Source organism: Bos javanicus, chromosome 18 (assembly GCF_032452875.1).
Source record: "Bos javanicus breed banteng chromosome 18, ARS-OSU_banteng_1.0, whole genome shotgun sequence".
Taxonomy (NCBI): Eukaryota; Metazoa; Chordata; class Mammalia; order Artiodactyla; family Bovidae; genus Bos; species Bos javanicus.
This window is the reverse complement of record NC_083885.1, coordinates 26,395,866-26,414,206: the sequence shown is the minus strand read 5'-3', so window position 1 is coordinate 26,414,206 and position 18,341 is coordinate 26,395,866.

Sequence of the window (18,341 nt, the reverse complement as noted above, 5' to 3'; positions counted from 1 at the left end):
TTTGAGTTTTTAAAATGTTAACTTTATCGTTTGTTATATCTTAGACACCACTTTTCTTTACCCTTGGGCATAATTTGACTTAAATTTGTAGATCGACTGAAGGATAGATATGTTTCTATGCTTTCATTTAGCAATTGTGAATTGAGGGCTTCCCTGGTGGCTCAGTGGTAAAGATGCTGCTTTGCAATGCAGGGGATGCAGGTTCAATCCCTGGCCTAGGAAGATCCCACATGCTGCGGGACAACTAAGCCCATGAGCGGCAACTGCCGAGCCTGGGCGCCATAGAGCCTGTGATCCACAAGAGAAGTGACCACAGTGAGAGCCATGCGCACCCCAACTAGAGAGTAGCCCCCACTCGCCACAACTAGAGAAAGCCTCCATGCAGCAACAAAGACTCAGTGCAGCCATAAAGAAATAAAAACAAATAAATTTAAAAAAATAAAATCTTAAAAAAAAGAGAGCATCCCTTAAACGAATTGAGTTTTGCTCAGTGTCAGACAGTGTTCTAGGCTCACAGGAATCGGGAAGATCATGGATGGATCCCCGGCCTTGAGCAGCCCCTGATCTGGGGGAGGCAGTGGTGTCCACACTCACACAGTTGGGTATGTGCTCTGGGAGGACACTGGGGAAGCCCAGGAGAGGCCGTTCTTTTCTCTGAGAAAAATCAAGGAAGGCTTCTCAGAGGAGGTAACTGACACAGACATTTTCCTGGAGGAGCAGGTGACATTCCAGAAGGAGAAGGAAGACATTTCAGGCAGAGAGAGGAGGAGGTACAAAGTTTCCTTTGGGTGGTGGTTGTGGAAAAGCTAGAATTGTGTTTGTGAAATAGCAAGCTGCTGGCTGTGCCCACAATTTAGGGTATATAGTGTGTGTACGTATATGTGTTTGCTGGATGTTGAAGAGTCTTGAATGATGAGCTAAGCATTTTATCTGGTTGGGGATGGGGAACTATGAAAAGGTCTTAAACAGAAGTGGCATGATTGTATTTGCCTCTTAAACTGGCAGCTCGATGGTATATCTGTGAAAGTCCATGTAGGTGACAGAAACCACATCAAACATTTGAACGGAGAGAATTTAATGTAAATAATTACCTAAGTTGAAATGGGAAGTCTACACTTAATGACATAATAATTACTGGAAAGGGCGTGTCTACACATAATAAATACTGGAAAGGAGGTGGAGAAAAGAGAACTCTCCTACACGGCTGATGGGAATATAAATCAGTGCCATGGGCACTATGGAAAACAGTCTAGAGGTTCCTCTAAAAGCTAAAAATAGAGTTACCACATGATCCAGCAATCCCACTCCTGGGCATATATCCAGAAAAGATGAAAACTCTAATTCAGAAAGATTCATGCACTCCAGTGTTCACAGCAGCACTGTGCACAAGAGCCAAGACATGGAAACAGCTGAAATATCCATGAATATGAATGGATGAAGAAGATGTGGTGTGTGTGTGTACACACACACATACACACAATGGAATATTACTCAGCCATCAAAAGAATAGAATATTGCCATTTGCAGCAACATGATGTATCTAGAGAATAGCATAATAAGTGAAGTTGGGCAGAGAGGTAATTTTTGCAATATTATAACATTAAATAAACATTTACATGAAATATTACAATAAATATGAGACCACAGGATACTGTAAACATAACTTTTATATGCACTAGGAAACTAAAAAAGTCATGTGACTCACTTTACAGCAATATTCACTTCACTGCAGTGGTTTGGAACTGAATTCATAACATCCTTGAGCTATGCCGGTATCTCCTGAGATACAGACGATATACATGATGATTTTGAGTGAATACCCTAATAAATTAAAGAGCAGTAAATCTCATGGTAAGTCTTTCCTTTCTGTGCTTAGTATACAAAGAGGAAGTCTCTATTAGGTGCCAGGTGTCTTTAACACCTCTCCAGTTCTTGCTAATCCTTTTTAACAAAGAGAACAGCCTCTGGCTTAGAATCATTGCATCTTCATTGTACATGTATTTGCCATAGTGGTATATTTATTTCAGTTAAAAATGGGGGGTACTTAAAATAAAAATATTAAGTAATAACAGTCAGGTGGCATGCAAATGTGGCAAAAATCTGATGAATCTGAGGCACATTCTGACAAGTGATGTCCCTAGGTCTTTTGACATCTTGGGAAATTTCCTGTATAATAACCATCTCTATACCCCATCCCTCTGTGAGGTCTGCTCATTCACTCATTCATATCTACAGAAGAACCAGTTTACTGAGCACCTATGTGTGCCAGACTCTGTAAGCTGACAGAGATCTAGGATCCCCCTGCCCCTCCCCACATGGGTTCAGAATTCCATCTCCTGCTCAGATGGCCTTCTCTCCAGAAATGTGCCTTTCCTTGCCCCTCTCTCTTTTTAATTTTTAGTTTATATTTTATTCTATTTTCCTTGGCCCTATTTGTGTAATATACTTTAAAATTGTTAACTGGGTTCCCATTTATTATTACCTGAGAATTTACTCATGTCATTAACACTATGTATCAAGATATTTCCTTATGTCTTTGTTTTTTAAATGGAGCTCAGTTGCTTTACCATGTTGTGTTAGTCTCTGCTGTGCAGCAAAGTGAATCAGCTATTGTTTAGTCGCTAAGTCGTGTCCAACTCTTTTGCAACCCCATGGACTGCAGCCCGCCAGGCTCCTCTGTCCATGGGATTTTCCAGGCAAGAATACTGGAGTTGGTTCCCATTCCCTTCTCCAGGGGATCTTCCCAACTTAGGGATCAAACCTATGTCTCCTGAACTGGCAGGTGGACTCTACCACTAAGCCACCTGGAAAGCTGAATCAGCTATATATATCTCCACTCTTCCTTGCCCTCTCTTGATCTAAGAATCCTGTCGCTGAGTTGAAAGCACTCTCACTTAAGGGTCAGTGAGTCTGCCTGGAGCTGTGGCCATCATAGGCTATCAGGGCAGGGAGTTGAAAACCTCTAACCTCAAGGTCCCTAGAGCAAGGGGTGAAGGTCTTACCCCTTGGGGTACCCAAGGAATAACCAATCTGCCTATGAGGCACTCACAAAAAAGAAGGGGAAAAGGTTAGGCTTTATCTGGTACTCACAAACCACTTAGATGAGAAGCGCTTCTGCCTACATCAGACAATCACCCACGCAAACCATAGATTGTCCCCTTATCCATAACCCCTCACCAGCCATGTGTAACCAAGTACAACCTGAAGACACTGTTGTCTTGGTTCATTCTCCATTTTCAGAAATCTGGAATTGCTTTGGGCACGTTTGTGTATTAGAGGAGTTGCACTCGACAGAAACCTAATTTAAACTGGCTTATGAAAATAAGTTAAAAGGAAAGAGGTAATTAATTTACTCACTGAACTGAGAGGTGCAAGGATGCAGCTATTTCGGGCATGGCTAACTCCAAGGACTCACGTGCTAGCAGGCCTTGGTTCCCCCCTATCTCTGCTTCTTGCTTCTTCTGTGTTTGCTTTAATTTTGGGCTCTGTCTGGTGGCCAGGTGGAAATAGGACTTCCGGTCTCTACCTTTGTCTGGTTTCATGGTCAGCTAGAGTTGTGACTATGGGCTTCCCTGGTGGCTCAGATGGTAAAGAATCCACCTGTAATGCAGGAGACCCAGGTTCGATCTCTGTGTCAGGAAGATCCCCTGGAGAAGGGAATGGCTACCCACTACAGTATTTCTGCCTGGAGAATCCATGGACAGAGGAGCCTGGTGGGCTACAGATGGACAAGACTGAGCAACTAACACTTTCACTTTCAGGGTTGTAACCAGGGCCCTGACTTGGTCACCCACCTGCTCCTGCCATGGCCAGAGGAGTGGGAGGCAGTGACTAGCTTGGGGCGAGAGGGGTCCCGTACTCTTCCCCAGGAACTGGACCTAAGGTCACCTTCTCTGGGACAACATGAACCACAGGGGTGGTTTCCTAGAGAACAACAGGGATATTGTTACCAGAGGGGCTGAGAATGGATGCTGGCAGGAAAAAAAAAAAACAAAAACAGATGTTCTCGGCTTCATATAGATACGAAAAATGTAGGAGCCAGAGTTGGACCAGGGGTGGTTGATTCCAGAGCTTGACTTCTAAGCACCCCCTGGTCTTCGTCCAGTCTGTATCCGAGAGCTCCCCACAGTGCCTGGAAAACAGCAGGCATTTAATTCCTGTGCATTGAGTGAATTTTCTGTTGCTGTATGCTGCATACCTGCCTGTTGGGACATCCTCTTTCTCTGGATGGGTACCCTTTGCCTGGCCTCTCATCCTCCAGAAATTGACCCCTATTCTCATGTGTGGCCCCTCCCATCTCTTCTTTGGCAGCAAACCTCAGTCTGAAGTGAAACATCAGGAAAGAAGCCAGCTTACTGTGTGGTGAACACACATGTACACATTCGCAAACCCTGTGGGTCCCTGATGCATCCCTTCCAGCTGGGCTGGGAGAGGGGCTAGAGGCTTTTATATGTCAGATCTCAGGGACCTGGGAGCCATGCAGAGATTTCTCTTGGAGTAGGGTACATGGGAACAGTGTGTGTGTGCTAAATCGCTTAAGTCATGTCTGACCCCATGGACTGCAGCCCGCCAGGCTCCTCTGTCCAAGGGATTCTCCAGGCAAGAATACTGGAGTGGGTTGCCATGCCCTCCTCCAGGGGATCTTCCTGACCCAGGGATCAAACCTGTGTCTCTTTATGTCTCCTGCACTGGCAGGCGGGTTCTTTACCACTAGTGCCACCTGGGAAGCCCTTGGGAACAGTGGCCTGGCACAAACACCCCGCCAACTCAGGACTGCATGTGGAAGGTCTGGTACCAAGTGGCAGATGAGCTGGGGCCTCAGCTGAGGAAGCAGCCAGCCAATGCAGGGTCAGCCGTCAGCCTGGAGAGCTGATGGTGGCAGGTGCAGCTCCCTGGCTGACTGCTGCCTGGCTCTGAACCTAACGGTGGAAATGAACCAGAGGCTTTGGGCGCACACTCTGCCTGGCACTGCACTGTCTTAGCTCAGGCTGGGTAATAAACGCCAGAGACCGGGTGGCTCCCTCTTAGCACGTGACAGATGAGTGGATGTTCAGCAGATACAGCAGTGCGTGACAAAGAGGTTCCGGGAATGGCAGAGGGAGGGGGAGCCCTGTGGGTTGGTACAGCCCCTTCTCCAGCCACCCTGGTAAAGTGCCAGGAGCCCAGGCTCTGGGTTCCCTTGGTCTGAAGAATTTCTTCGTCCCCATGGGTTGCTTGAACCCCAAACTCCGGACCTGTCTTCACAGGAGGTGCTAGGGAGTCCAGTTCACACCACACCACTCATGAGTCCTGGCACTACTCATGTGCTGGCTGGGGGTGGGGGCAGGGGTGGGTGCTGGTCTGGAGAGAAAGCAGTCGTGAGGGTGAAACGAGTTCAAGGCCAGAGTCTTGCCAGCTGGCTCACTTGCCTGAGATCACGAGGCAAAACTGTAGAGGAGCCAGGACTTGAACCTGGTGCTGATTCTGGGGCCCTGACCCTCATTCACCCTTGCTTCAGAACAGACAGCACAGTAACTATGGAAACTGTCACTTATTTATAATCTCATACCCACAGCCTGCTGGGAAGGGCCCACTCAGCTTTGCCTCCTCTTGGCCATTGTGGCCCCCATGGCCAGTGAAGTCCTGGGGCGTTCAGAGGGTGCCCTCTGTTTGTAGGCTAAATGGAGAAAGGCATAAAGCCCATAAAGAAGGCTGAGCACCAAAGAATTGATGCTTCTGAACTGTGGTGCTGGAGAAGACTCTTGAGAATTCCTTGGACTGCAAGGAGATCCAACCAGTCAATCCTAAAGGAAATCAATCTTGAATATTCACTGGGAGGACTGGCGCTGAAGCTCTAATACTTTGGCCGTCTGATGTGAAGAGCCAACTCATTGGAAAAGACCCTGATGCTGGGAAAGATAGAAGGCAAAAGGAGAATGGGGTGAGAAGATGGATGGTTGGATGACATCACCAATTCAATGGACATGAGTTTGAGCAAACTCCAGGAGATAGTGGACAGGGAAGGACAGGGAAGCCTGGCCTGCTGCTGTCCATGAGGTCTCAAAGAGTTGGACACAACTGAGCAACCGTGCAACAATATAGAGCCAGGAGCAGGTTGGGCTGGCTTTCCTTCCCCGCAGGACTGGCAGCCAGATCTGTGCTCTCCCCGCGGGGTTGGGGGTCACTGGGCAGCCCTGCAGACTCTCCCCATGGACACTGTTGATGCTTTTCCTGGGCTGCAGGGAGACTCGGTGTCGCCACAAGGCACGACCCATTGGGAATGGGGTCTATTTAGGGCTCTGAGAACTCTGGCCAATTCTAGGCATTGGAGCACCCGATTCCCAAATCTGGACTGGGTCATTCTGACTCAGGGCACACAGCACCAAGGAGGCGGGAAGTACTGGGAAGTCCAGGCCAGGGCTCTAAGTCCCAGCTCTGCACAAACCAGTCAAGGGAGACCTTCAACCAGTCTCCTAATCTGCCTGGTCCTAGGTTTCCTCATCTGTAAAATAGGGATGATAATACCACTGGCACCTCAGGTGGTATTGTAAGGATTAGAGAAGGCAAAGTACACAGAACCCTACTAAGGTTCTGACACTCATGTGGTCCGTTCCTGGGGCAGGGGCTCAAGGAAACACAGCCCACCAAAGTTCCAAGTGTTTATGCCTTTTTTAGCACAGAGGGGATTCAGGTACAGACGGCACAGGCACTTTCGGTCTAGTGACCATCCTCTGTAATAGCACACAACTCGGAACTTCCCTGGTGGCTAAGAATCCACGCTCCAGAATCCAAGGGGCCCAGGTTCAATCCTCAGTCAAGGAACTAAATCCCACATGCTGCAACTAAGACCCAGAGTGGCCAAATAAATATATAAATAAATATTTTTTAATAAATGACCCAATCAAAAAATGGGCCAAAGAACTAAATAGACATTTCTCCAAAGAAGACATACAGATGGCTAACAAACACATGAAAAGATGCTCAACATCACTCATTATCAGAGAAATGCAAATCAAAACCACTATGAGGTACCATTTCACACCAGTCAGAATGGCTGCGATCCAAAAGTCTACAAGCAATAAATGCTGGAGAGGATGTGGAGAAAAGGGAACCCTCTTACACTGTTGGTGGGAATGCAAACTAGTATAGCCACTATGGAGAACAGTGTGGAGATTCCTTTAAAAACTGGAAATAGAACTGCCTTATCATCCAGCAATCCCACTGCTGGGCATACACACTGAGGAAACCAGAAGGGAAAGAGACACGTGTACCCCAATGTTCATCGCAGCACTGTTTATAATAGCCAGGACATGGAAGCAACCTACATGTCCATCAGCAGATGAATGGATAAGAAAGCTGTGGTACATATACACAATGGAGTATTACTCAGCCATTAAAAAGAATACATTTGAATCAGTTCTAATGAGGTGGACGAAACTGGAGCCTATTATACAGAGTGAAGTAAGCCAGAAAGGAAAACACCAATACAGTATACTAACACACATATATGGAATTTAGAAAGATGGTAATGATAACCCTGTATACGAGATAGCAAAAGAGACACTGATGTACAGAACAGTCTTATGGACTCTGTGGGAGAGGGAGAGGGTGGGATGATTTGGGAGAATGGCATTGAAACATGTATAATATCACATATGAAACGAGTTGCCAGTCCAGGTTCGATGCACGATACTGGATGCTCGGGGCTGGTGCACTGGGACGACCCAGAGGGATGGTATGGGGAGGGAGGAGGGAGGAGGGTTCAGGATGGGGAACACATGTATACCTGTGGTGGATTCATTTTGATATATGGCAAAACCAATACAATATTGTAAAGTTAAAAAAAAAAAAAAAAAAACAACCACACACAGCTTCCATGAGGTACGCACTTTCCTTTCCAGAAAACTCCTCTTTCATTCACTCATGCCCGCCCCACCCTTCCAGGCCTCTGCACTGTGGCCAGAGCCCAACTCCAGGAGGCTCACAGTGTATCGCATGGATGAGTTGGCACAGCCGCCCTGGTTGGCACCTGCTGCAAATATGTGGCCACTGACCTGAGTTCCTTTAGGATGGTTCTGCCCCTTTCTACCTCCCAGAACTTGTCGGGCAATGACAGTGCCCTTTATAGAGGGTATAAAGGGAGATGGGAAGGGCAGTGTCAAGGCCCTCACCAGCAGGCCTGGGACAGTGGGGAACACTCACACTCTATTTTGGGGGGGCCCTTACACCTCATGGCCAGTGAGATCTTCCCCATCAGAGATCGAGCCTGTGCCCCCTGCATTGGGAGCCTGGAGTCTTAACCACCAGGCCACTAGGGAAGTCCAACACTCACACTTTTAAGACCTGTAGTCCCGTCTCTTGCAGGGAAGTCCATGGTTCTCTAAGTGGCATTTCTAGAGCTGCCTGATGGAAAAGTCTCGCTGTAGCTTTCTAGGTATGCTACAGTGGGCTTGCAAAATGTTTCCAGTCAAGGATGCAAGAACCTGGAGTGAAGCAGTGGAGCTCCCTGCTGCCCCTGTGGAACCGATGGGCCTGAGTGGTTCCACGCTAACAGGACACGATGGCTCCTGGTATTTACCAGATGATGGATTTGGGTGTGTCTGGAAGCCTTAACTGAAGTGAGGAGTCTCATTGAGCATTACAGCATGCGGGTCACTGGCAATGTTTTAGAACCAGAAAACACCCAAGCACGTCGGCTTCTCTGGTGACAAGGCCCAGGAATGGGGCCACCTCACTCTCCACCGCAGAGATCTGCGAGGAGAATGAGGCTAAAGGGCTAGTGTGTCAGGGGCTGCCTGGCTGCTGCTCTGTACAGGCCACATGACATGCTGGAAATGCAGCGAGAGGGAGAAAAATCATATGAATTAACCAGAGCTCTTCTCAGGGGAGCTGTGTGTGGGGTAGAAGGAGTACTCTGGAAGGGTAGAATAATGTAAGTCATAACGACTGCTAACTGGATCCCAGGTGATGGATGGCCTCCAGACCTTGCTTTGCTGAGTCAAGGAAGCAAGTTGGAGTCTGAGAAGGGTTCTCAAGACAGTACAGGGACTTTCCTGCTGGTCCAGGGGTTAAGAATCTGCATGCTAATGCAGGGGATGAGGGTTCAATCCCTGGTGGGGGAAGATTCCATGTGCTGAGAGGCAGATAGGCCCATGTCCCACAACTACTGATGCCTGTGTGCCTGGAGCCTGTGCTTTGCAACAAGAGAAGCCACCACACTTGAGAAGCCTGAAAACTGCAACTAGAGAATAGTCCCTGCTCACGGTAAACAGAGAAAGCCCACGGCGAGCAATGAAGACCCAGTGTAGTAAACAAATACGTAAATAAATAAAAAATTTTAAAAAGACAGTACAGAGACCCAGCCCTGTACCAGGCCTTCCTTCTACGATCCCCGACTCAGGGTCAGCCAGGAATACTAGTGTTGAGGGTTGCCTGTCCAGGTGACCTCACATCTCAGTTAGAAATGGCTAATGGAGCCAGCATCCCTGGACCTTTGTTACCCACTTCCTTCTGTCTCCTAGTAGAAGGTTCCTATTACAGCTGAATTGTGTCCCTAGAAGGGATATTGACATCCTAACCCCTGGTACCTGTGGATGTGACTTTAATTGGAAACAAGGTCTTTGCAGAGGTAATCAAGTCCTGATGCAATAGGCCCTGATGCAATAGGACTGGTGTTCTTATAAGAGGGGCAGTTTGGGCCCAGAGATGGACACATGCAGCGGGAAGGAGATGGGGGGACGCACAGGGAGAATGCCGTGTAGAGATGGAGGCAGAGGCCGGGGTGATGCACCTGCCAACCAGGAATGCCGGGAGCCTGCACATGCTGGAAGGGGCAGGGGAGGATCTCCTTGGAGCTTGTGGAGAGAACGTGGCCCTGCTGCCACCTTGGCTCCAGACCACCAGCCTCCAAAACTGACAGACGAGACATTTCCATTGTTTTAATTCACCCAGTTTATGGCACTAGGTTACAGCCGCCCTAGGATGCAGTGCTTCCAATGGGAGTATGTGTGAGCCTGTCTGCAGGCATTTTTCCTGGTCTGGCCCAGTGCATCCACCATTGGCTAGAGTGAAAAATACCCACAAAGCCCTTCCATGAGGCTATTCCCCAAAGCATAACTGACAGAACCTGAAGTCTACACAAACTAGCCTTGGCTGCCTATGTGTGTGCTCAATCGTGTCTGACTTTCTGCAACCCATGGACAATAGCCCAGCAGGCTCCTCTGTCCGCGGGATTCTCCAGGCAAGAATACTGGAGTGGGTTGCCATTTCCTACTCCAGGGGATCTTCCACAACTCAGGAATCGAACCCAAGTCTCCTGCATTGGCAGGCGGATTCTTTATCACTGAGCCACGTGGGAAGCCCTCGGATGTCTCTGTAAAGAGAGAAGACAGGATGGAAATGGCTCTCTCAAAACTCTAACTTCCCTTAAATTTGTAGACTACCCACCCTCAATCAGACAATAAAGAGCCAAGGAATTGTCAGTCCTTGAGAGTTTGCTCAGCTGAGTACTGGGTAGGGCCCCAGGGGGCTAAAGGAGGTGCCTGTCACATGGGTGTGCACAGGCTTCCGGCTCCCAGGGGCACCTCCTCTCTGCTGGCACTGGAGGAGGCCTGCAGCACCCGGGCCAACATTTGGCTGGCCTGGCCACTCTGGCGCTGATGACAAAATAAATTCCCAACATAAATTCAGCCCCTGCTCTGAGCTGGGCTCTCTGGTGAATTTTCCCCTATAAATCACATCTTAGGCATTTAAAGCCTTGAAGCTGAGCCATTTTTTATATGAAGGCTTTTACCTACTATTTATAATGTTGCCTCTGTTAGCTTTCTTGGAGATTAAGGGGCCAAATCTACCTGCTCTTTCTAGTCTCCAAAAGCACAAGAAATTGAAATGGCCAACAAGCAACTAGTCAGTAACTTGATGCTAGAGGTGCTAATATTTCACTGTTAGTCAACATGAAGTTTAGAGAGGAGGAAAGAATCCTGTCCCAAGGTCAAAAACAAACCAATGACATGAGAACAGGACAGAAGAGATGTAACTGAGGTAGCTTTATGTTCAGTTCATTTCTAGCTAATGAGCAGAGCTAAATAGGAGAGTCCCAGACACACGGATCAAATCTAACAAAATGCTTACTCTGTACCAATGGGCAGGGTCTACAGAAGTGGGTCATCCTGGGATTGACAGTTTGAGAGGAACACGGGCACATTGGGAATTGTCTGGAGGGCCACAACCAGGATAGAAACCAGGTGGATATGAGGGACAGTAAATGAGAAAATGAGTTGATAATTCGAACTAGCAATTTCTAGGGCTCTTGCTGAATTCATTTCTACTGCTACTGTAACAAATTACTATGAACTATGTGGCTTAAAAGAACATGGATCGAAAGGATTCTGGAAAGATGGTGGGATGGGAAGCACCAGGAATACGTCTCACCGGGAATATGTCTCCCTTGCTAGACAATTAGGCTTCCTAAGTGGCTCAGGGTAAAAAATCCGCTTTCCAATTCAGGGAGATGCAGGAGATGTGGGTTCAATCCCTGGGCTGAGACGATCCCATGGAGGAGGAACTGGAAACCCACGCCAGTATTCTTGCCTGGAGAATCCCATGGACAGAGGAGCCTGGCAGGCTACAGTCCACAGGGTTGCAAAGGGTCGGACATGACTAAATATGCCCTAGACAATTGTACCAGAAGAATCTGACGTAAGTATTTTGGAACTCTGAGGTCTGTTGAAGGACTGCAACTTCCAGGGAAAGGCTTGGACAGTAAATTATGGTCCATTTTGGTAACTTTCAGCTCTGAGCATAGCAGTTATCTGTTCCCCCATGCCCATGATGGGCAGCTGTGCACATGTTCCTGAAGCAGCTTGCACACAGCTTGTGGAGCCAGGGTAGGCAAAAAAGGACCCTGCTCCAAATACTAGAGATCCATGCTCCCATTGGCTATTGCTGCTTCTAATCAGATTGTTCTTGCCATGGCCCCTCCAGTGGAAGTGACTTCCGGGGGAGTTAAAGGGTTGGTACCTTCTTCTTCCCTTTTCATTTTCTGTTTCCCCCCTTTACAGAGACAAACATTAAAGACTAGGATACTGTATTAGGGTTCTCCAGAGAAAAAGAACCAATATGATATATATAGATTAATGTCTCTATATAGATCTCTCTCTTTTTATATATATAATGTGCATGCATGCTCAGTCACTCAGTCGTATCTGATACTTTGCAACCTCATGGACTGTAACCCACCAGTCTATTCTGTCCATGGGATTTTCCAGGCAAGAATACTGGAGTGGGTTGCCATTTCCTTCTCCAGGGGCTCTTCCTGACCCAGGGATCAAACCCGTGTCTCCAGCACCAGCAGACAGATTCTTTATCACTGAGCCACCTGTATACATGAAATTTATTATAGGAGTCAGCTCATGTTATGGAGGCTGAGAAGTTACATGGTCTGCCATCTGGAGAATTAGGAAGGCCATGGGTATAATTCAGGAAAAGGCTGAAGGCCTGTGACCCAGAGGGTGAGGGGCTGCTGATGCAAGAAACAGAAGCCCTGATATCTCTGAGGGCAGCAGAAGATGGATGTCCCAGCTGAAGAAGAGGAAGATAATTTGCCCTTTCTTGGCCCTTTTGTTCTCTTCAGAACTTTCATAGATGGGATGAGGCCTGCCCACTTTGGTGAAGGCAGATCTTTTTTTAGTCAGCCTACTATTGATTTTCTTCTAATCTTTGTTAATCTCTTCTGGAAACAGCTTCAAAAACATGCCCAGAAAACAAATAAGATGACAGAAGTCTCTCCTTACCAGTAATTACTCCTAAATGTAAGCAGATTAAACTCCCCATTCAAAAAACGTATTGGCAAAATGGATAAAAACACATGATCCAACTCTACGCCAGTCTTTCCACAAGAGGTTCATTTTAGATCAAAGCGCACGTATGGACTGAAAGAGAAAGAATAGAAAAAGATATTCCACGCAAATAGTAACCAAAAGAGAGCAGGGGCAGCTATACTAACATTGGACAAAAGACTTTAAGTCAAAAAAAATTTACAAGAGACAAAGTAGGACATTATATTTTAATACAAGTTCGATATGTCTTTTTGCTGTAAATTATGAACATTTACGTTTTTAATGACAGACAATCGAATAAATGAAGCAAAAATGGACAGAACTGAAAAGAAATCATGAAAAGAGCAAGCAGACAGAAGGAAATAGATAAAACAACAATACATGACATAGCACACTCTACCCACCAACAGCATACATATTCTTTTCATGTACACAGGGATATTTCCCAGGTTAGACCATATGTTGGACCACAGAAATAAAGTCTCAATAGGATTTTAAAAGATAACTTGTCATACAAAGTATTTCCTCTGACCACAATGAGATAAAGTTAGAAATCAGTAGCAGAAGGCAAACTGGAAAATCCAAAAATATTTTGAAAGCAAAAATAAAACAGACTAGATTTCCTTCTGAAATCTGTTATGTAAACCTTTTGTTGAATTCAAACATCACAACTTTGATAACATCGTCAATGAGGTCCTTCACCACCCCGCCACCTATGCGTGTTGTGCTGTGCTTAGTCGCTCAGCCGTGTCTGACTCTTTGTGACCCCGTGGACTGTAGCCCGCCAGGCTCCTCTGTCCATGGGATTTCCCAGGCAAGAATACTGCAGTGGGTTGCCATGCCCTCCTCCAGGGGATCTTCCCAACCACAGGATCAAACCCAGTCTCCTGCATTGTAGGCGGATTCTTTACTGTCTGAGCCATCAGGGAAACCCACCATCTATCAATAATCTTAATTACAGCTGATTCAAATACAGTGATACCTTGTCAGTGGGTTTTTCTGCTTGGAATCAGCTACCTTGATGCTCTAATACTGTTTTAACCTCCTCTTGGAATCTCAGTTAAGAATACCTCTCTCAATTCTGCCTAGAAACCCACAGCCACACCTGGGGACATTATTCAGCCTTAGTAAAGAAGGGAATTCTGACATTTGCAACAACATGGATGAACCTTGAGAACATTACACCAGGTGAAAAATGCCAGCCACAAAAGACAAATACCGTATGATTCCACTATGAGGTATTTAGAGCAGCCAAAATCATAGAGACAAAGTAGAAGATTTGTAGCCGGGGTTTGGGGGGCAATGGCAAGTTATCGTTTAATACATCTAGAGTTTCTGATTTACAAAATGAAAAGAGCTAAGCAGATGGATGGTGTTGACTAAATATTATGTATTTAATACCACCAAACAGTCTACTTAAAAATGGTTAAGATAGTACATTTTATATTACATGTATTTTATCACAATAAAATAATTGAAAAAACTTCACAAATTTATTATCTTACAGTTCTGGAGGTCAAAAGTCTAAAATGGGCAGGCAAGGCTGTATTTCTTCCAGAGGCCCTAGCTCAGTTGCTCAGTCGTGTCCAACTCTTTGCAACCCCATGGACTGTAGCCCACCATGCTCCTCTGTCCATGTGATTTTCCAGGCAAGAATATTGGAGTGGGTTGCCATTTCCTTCTCCAGGGGATCCTCCCGACCCAGGGATTAAACCCACATCTCCTGCATTGTCAGGTGGGTTCTTTACCACTGAGCCACCAGGGAAGCCCCTGTACAGTACTGCTGCTGCTGCTGCTAAGTCGCTTCAGTCGTGTCCGACTCTGTGCGACCCCATAGAGGGCAGCCCACCAGGCTCTCCCGTCCCTGGGATTCTCCAGGCAAGAACACTGGAGTGGGTTGCCATTTCCTTCTCCAATGCATGAAAGTGAAAAGTAAAAGTGTACAGTACTATGTAGCCATAAAATGAATGTGCTAGATAACACAGAAAGGTGTCCATGGTGCATTTTTGAATGTGAAAGACAAACTTCAGAAATTTTTAATTCATTTGTTCAACAGATATTTTCAATGCCTATCATGTCCCTTCGAATTGTGGTGCTGAGAAGACTCCTGAGGGTCCCTTGGACAGCAAGGAGATCAAACCAGTCAATCCTAATGGAAATCAACCCTGAATATTTACTGAAGGACTGATGCTGAAGCTGAAACTCCAATACACTGGCCACCTGATGCGAACAGCTGATTCATTGAAAAAGACCCTGATGCTGGGAAAGATTGAAGGCAGGAGGAGAAGGGGACGACAGAGGATGAGATGGTTGGATGGCATCACTGGCTCAAGGGACGTGAACCTGAGTCCCTGGGGTTGCTGAGTCGGACACAACTTAGCGAATGAATAATATCATGTTCCTGGAGCTCGAAACACAGATGAGAATTAAACAGGAGTTTATACTTTCTTTCTGTATAAAAATTATATGCGGAATAGGTATGTACGTGAAAATAAAGGTCTAAGCTGGAAAGTAAAATATTGATATATTAACAGTAGGTATCTCGGGAGAGGAACAGCAGGAGGTAAAAGCTGTGAAGAGTTGCCCTTCTTCTTTGGATGTTTTCATATAGCTTTATTTTTTTTCAACAAGCATTTACACTTGCTTGTTAAAGGGGCCTCATAAGAAAAAATAAATAAAACTGCTTGTTGAAATCTGCTAAAAAATTAAACTAAGGTACAGTTTAATTTTAATCAGGAGAAGTTATCTATTCGGTCTAATCCCACTGCATAATGATAAAATTGTACCAGCTGCAAAAGAGAAAGAAAGGAGGGAAGGGAGAGAAGAGAGACAAAAGAAGCAACCGGCTGACGGGTGTTAACTTGGAGCAGGCGAGGCTGGTGGGCGTTCAGCCAAAAGTGGAGCAAAGCGTCCCTCCCTCCTCGGGTGGGAACTGGTGTGTGCAGGAGGCGATCAATGACACGCTGTCGACAAGTGGAGTCACAAATGGGAGCGTCGGGGAAGATGACGATGATGCCCAAACAGGAGGAGCAGCCATCCTGTCAGGGCTCAGCTTTGACCCCATGTCGCAGCAGGGGACCACCAGCCTCCATTCTACACTGAGATTCGTCCCCCGTCATTTACAACGATCTCAGCTCCTAGTCTGGTCCTTCCCAAGCCCCCAGAACATCCTAGTTTATCTGAAGCAGAGGTTCTGCAGCTGGAGGAAGTGAATAGGAATTCCAGGCCACTTATTTCTGCTGTGGCATCCCCAAGCAGAATGTGTGGTTCACTACTTCTTTGCTCTAACTTCCAGCATCTGAGCTGGGCTCTCTGCCTTCTGCGTGGGTCTGTGGGGTTGATGCTTTGTGGCCGTGGGGTGCAGGGAAAACAGGAGCAGGGGAGGCCTGGGGGCTCAGAACCCTCAAACCTGGGTAAGGTCATCTGAGACTTGTAGACCTAAATTCTCTGATAAACACGGTCTCAAAACCACACACCTGGCAAACAGACTGTCCTGGGAACACGGCCCAGGAACAAACAACAAGCTTGTAGTCTTTTCATTTTATTCTTGGTTCTCACTGTTCTAGGAAGGAAAAAAAAAAAAAGATTGGACTCGAGTATGTGGGACATTCACATGTTTTACTCAGAAAACAAGAACCTCTGATTTTCTTAGAGAAACGTTGAGAGTTGCCTTTTCCTTTTAGTGCTCTTAAGCACACATTGGAACAAGGAAGACATAATTTCAATTCTAAGTGTTCATTCTAAGTTTCATTCTAAGTGTTCCCTTGAACACCTACTTCATCCTTTCTAGACGGATCATTGAACAGAATTAAAGCTGCTCCCAAAGTGTAGTTTGACTTAGTCTGTGGGCCCTCCATGACGTGTCCCTGTCCCCTTCTGGGTCCCCCTCCTCTTTTCCGGCTTCCCCTCAGGCAAACGTGGCATATTTTTGCCCCCCAAGCCCTCCATACTTAGGTCCTCTGTCTGGAACGTTCCTCAACCCCTGGACCTCCTGTCCCTTCAGAATTGCAACCCCTGCCTCTTCTCCATAGCAATTGTCTCTTTCTAGTAGGTCACTTCCTTATTTTGCTTACTGTCTACCCCATTTCTAATGTAAACTCCACCAAAGCAGAGATTTTCATCCATTTCACCAATGGAAATCCAGTCCTGGAATAATGACTGGATCTAAATCTTTATAGAGGGGTTCTGCATTATATATCCAAAATGTCATAAATAACACTAATACCTCCATGCAGCTATTCCACATCTAGGAATTTATCCGTGGGAAGCCATCACAAGAGAGTTAGACATGTTACAAAACCCAAACTCTGGAAATAATAAGAGCTGACATTTAATTACCACTTACCCTGTGCCAGACTCTGTTTTAAACATTTTCTGTACACGAACTCTTTAAACCTCCCGACAACCCTAGAACCCACCTATTATTGTCTGGATTTTACATGTAGGGGGACAGGCAGAGGGACTGAAGAGCATGCAATGGAGCCAGGATTTGATGGGGTGTGCCTGACTCAAGAGTCCATATTCTTAACAACCTATGTTTATATAACTGTGCCCTAGCCACATTGAGGCAGTCAGCGCAACCATTTAAAATGATGATGTAGATAATGTATTTTTTTCCCACTGGGGAGAGAAGGGACATGAACCTCTAGAAATATATTCAAATTGTGTGATCATACACATGGCTGGGAAGAAGATGGCTTTATCAGCTTCTCAAATACATCCAAGAACCAGGGGTGCAGAATAATTCTTCTACATAAATAGTTCAAGTGAACACATCCTCCACTTGGGTTATCAACTATTTAGCATAGTCTTAAAAAAAATTCTTCTTAGCTTCCTTCCTTCCACATAAGCCTTCCTCCTCTTGTCCCTAAACCACGTTAGCAATCTAGAGTCCCACCCTTTAATGACTCAAAAAGACTTTGGTCAGATATGGCAAAAGCAGGTTTCTAAAAAGACCGCTGCTGCTGCTGCTGCTAAGTCACTTCAGTCGTGTCCGACTCTGTGCAACCCCGTAGACGGCAGCCCACCAGGCTCCCCCGTCCCTGGGATTCTCCAGGCAAGAACATGGAGTGGGTTGCCATTTCCTTCTCCAATGCATGAAAGTGAAAAGTGAAAGTGAAGTCGCTCAGTCGTGTCCGACTCTTAGCGACCTCATGGATTGCAGCCTACCTCTGTCCATGGGATTTTCCAGGCAAGAGTACTGGAGTGGGGTGCCATTGCCTTCTCCTTCTATAAAGACTACACATTATAAATACATTTTCATTAAAAATCCATATGTACATATAAGTACTATAAAAAGACTCAAATAAATAGATTTTATGTTCACAACTGTCATTCCAGGATGCTGGAATTATGCGTGTGTTAAAATTTCTTTTCTGGTCTTATTTGTATTCTTTACATTTTTTTGCAAGAGCACAAATTACTTTTTGTAACCGAAGGAAAAATTTTTTTTTTTTAAGAAAAAGGCAGCTTTGGGAAAAACAATTCAGAGGTAGCTCTCAAAATTTTAAGTGTATTTGCCCTTTG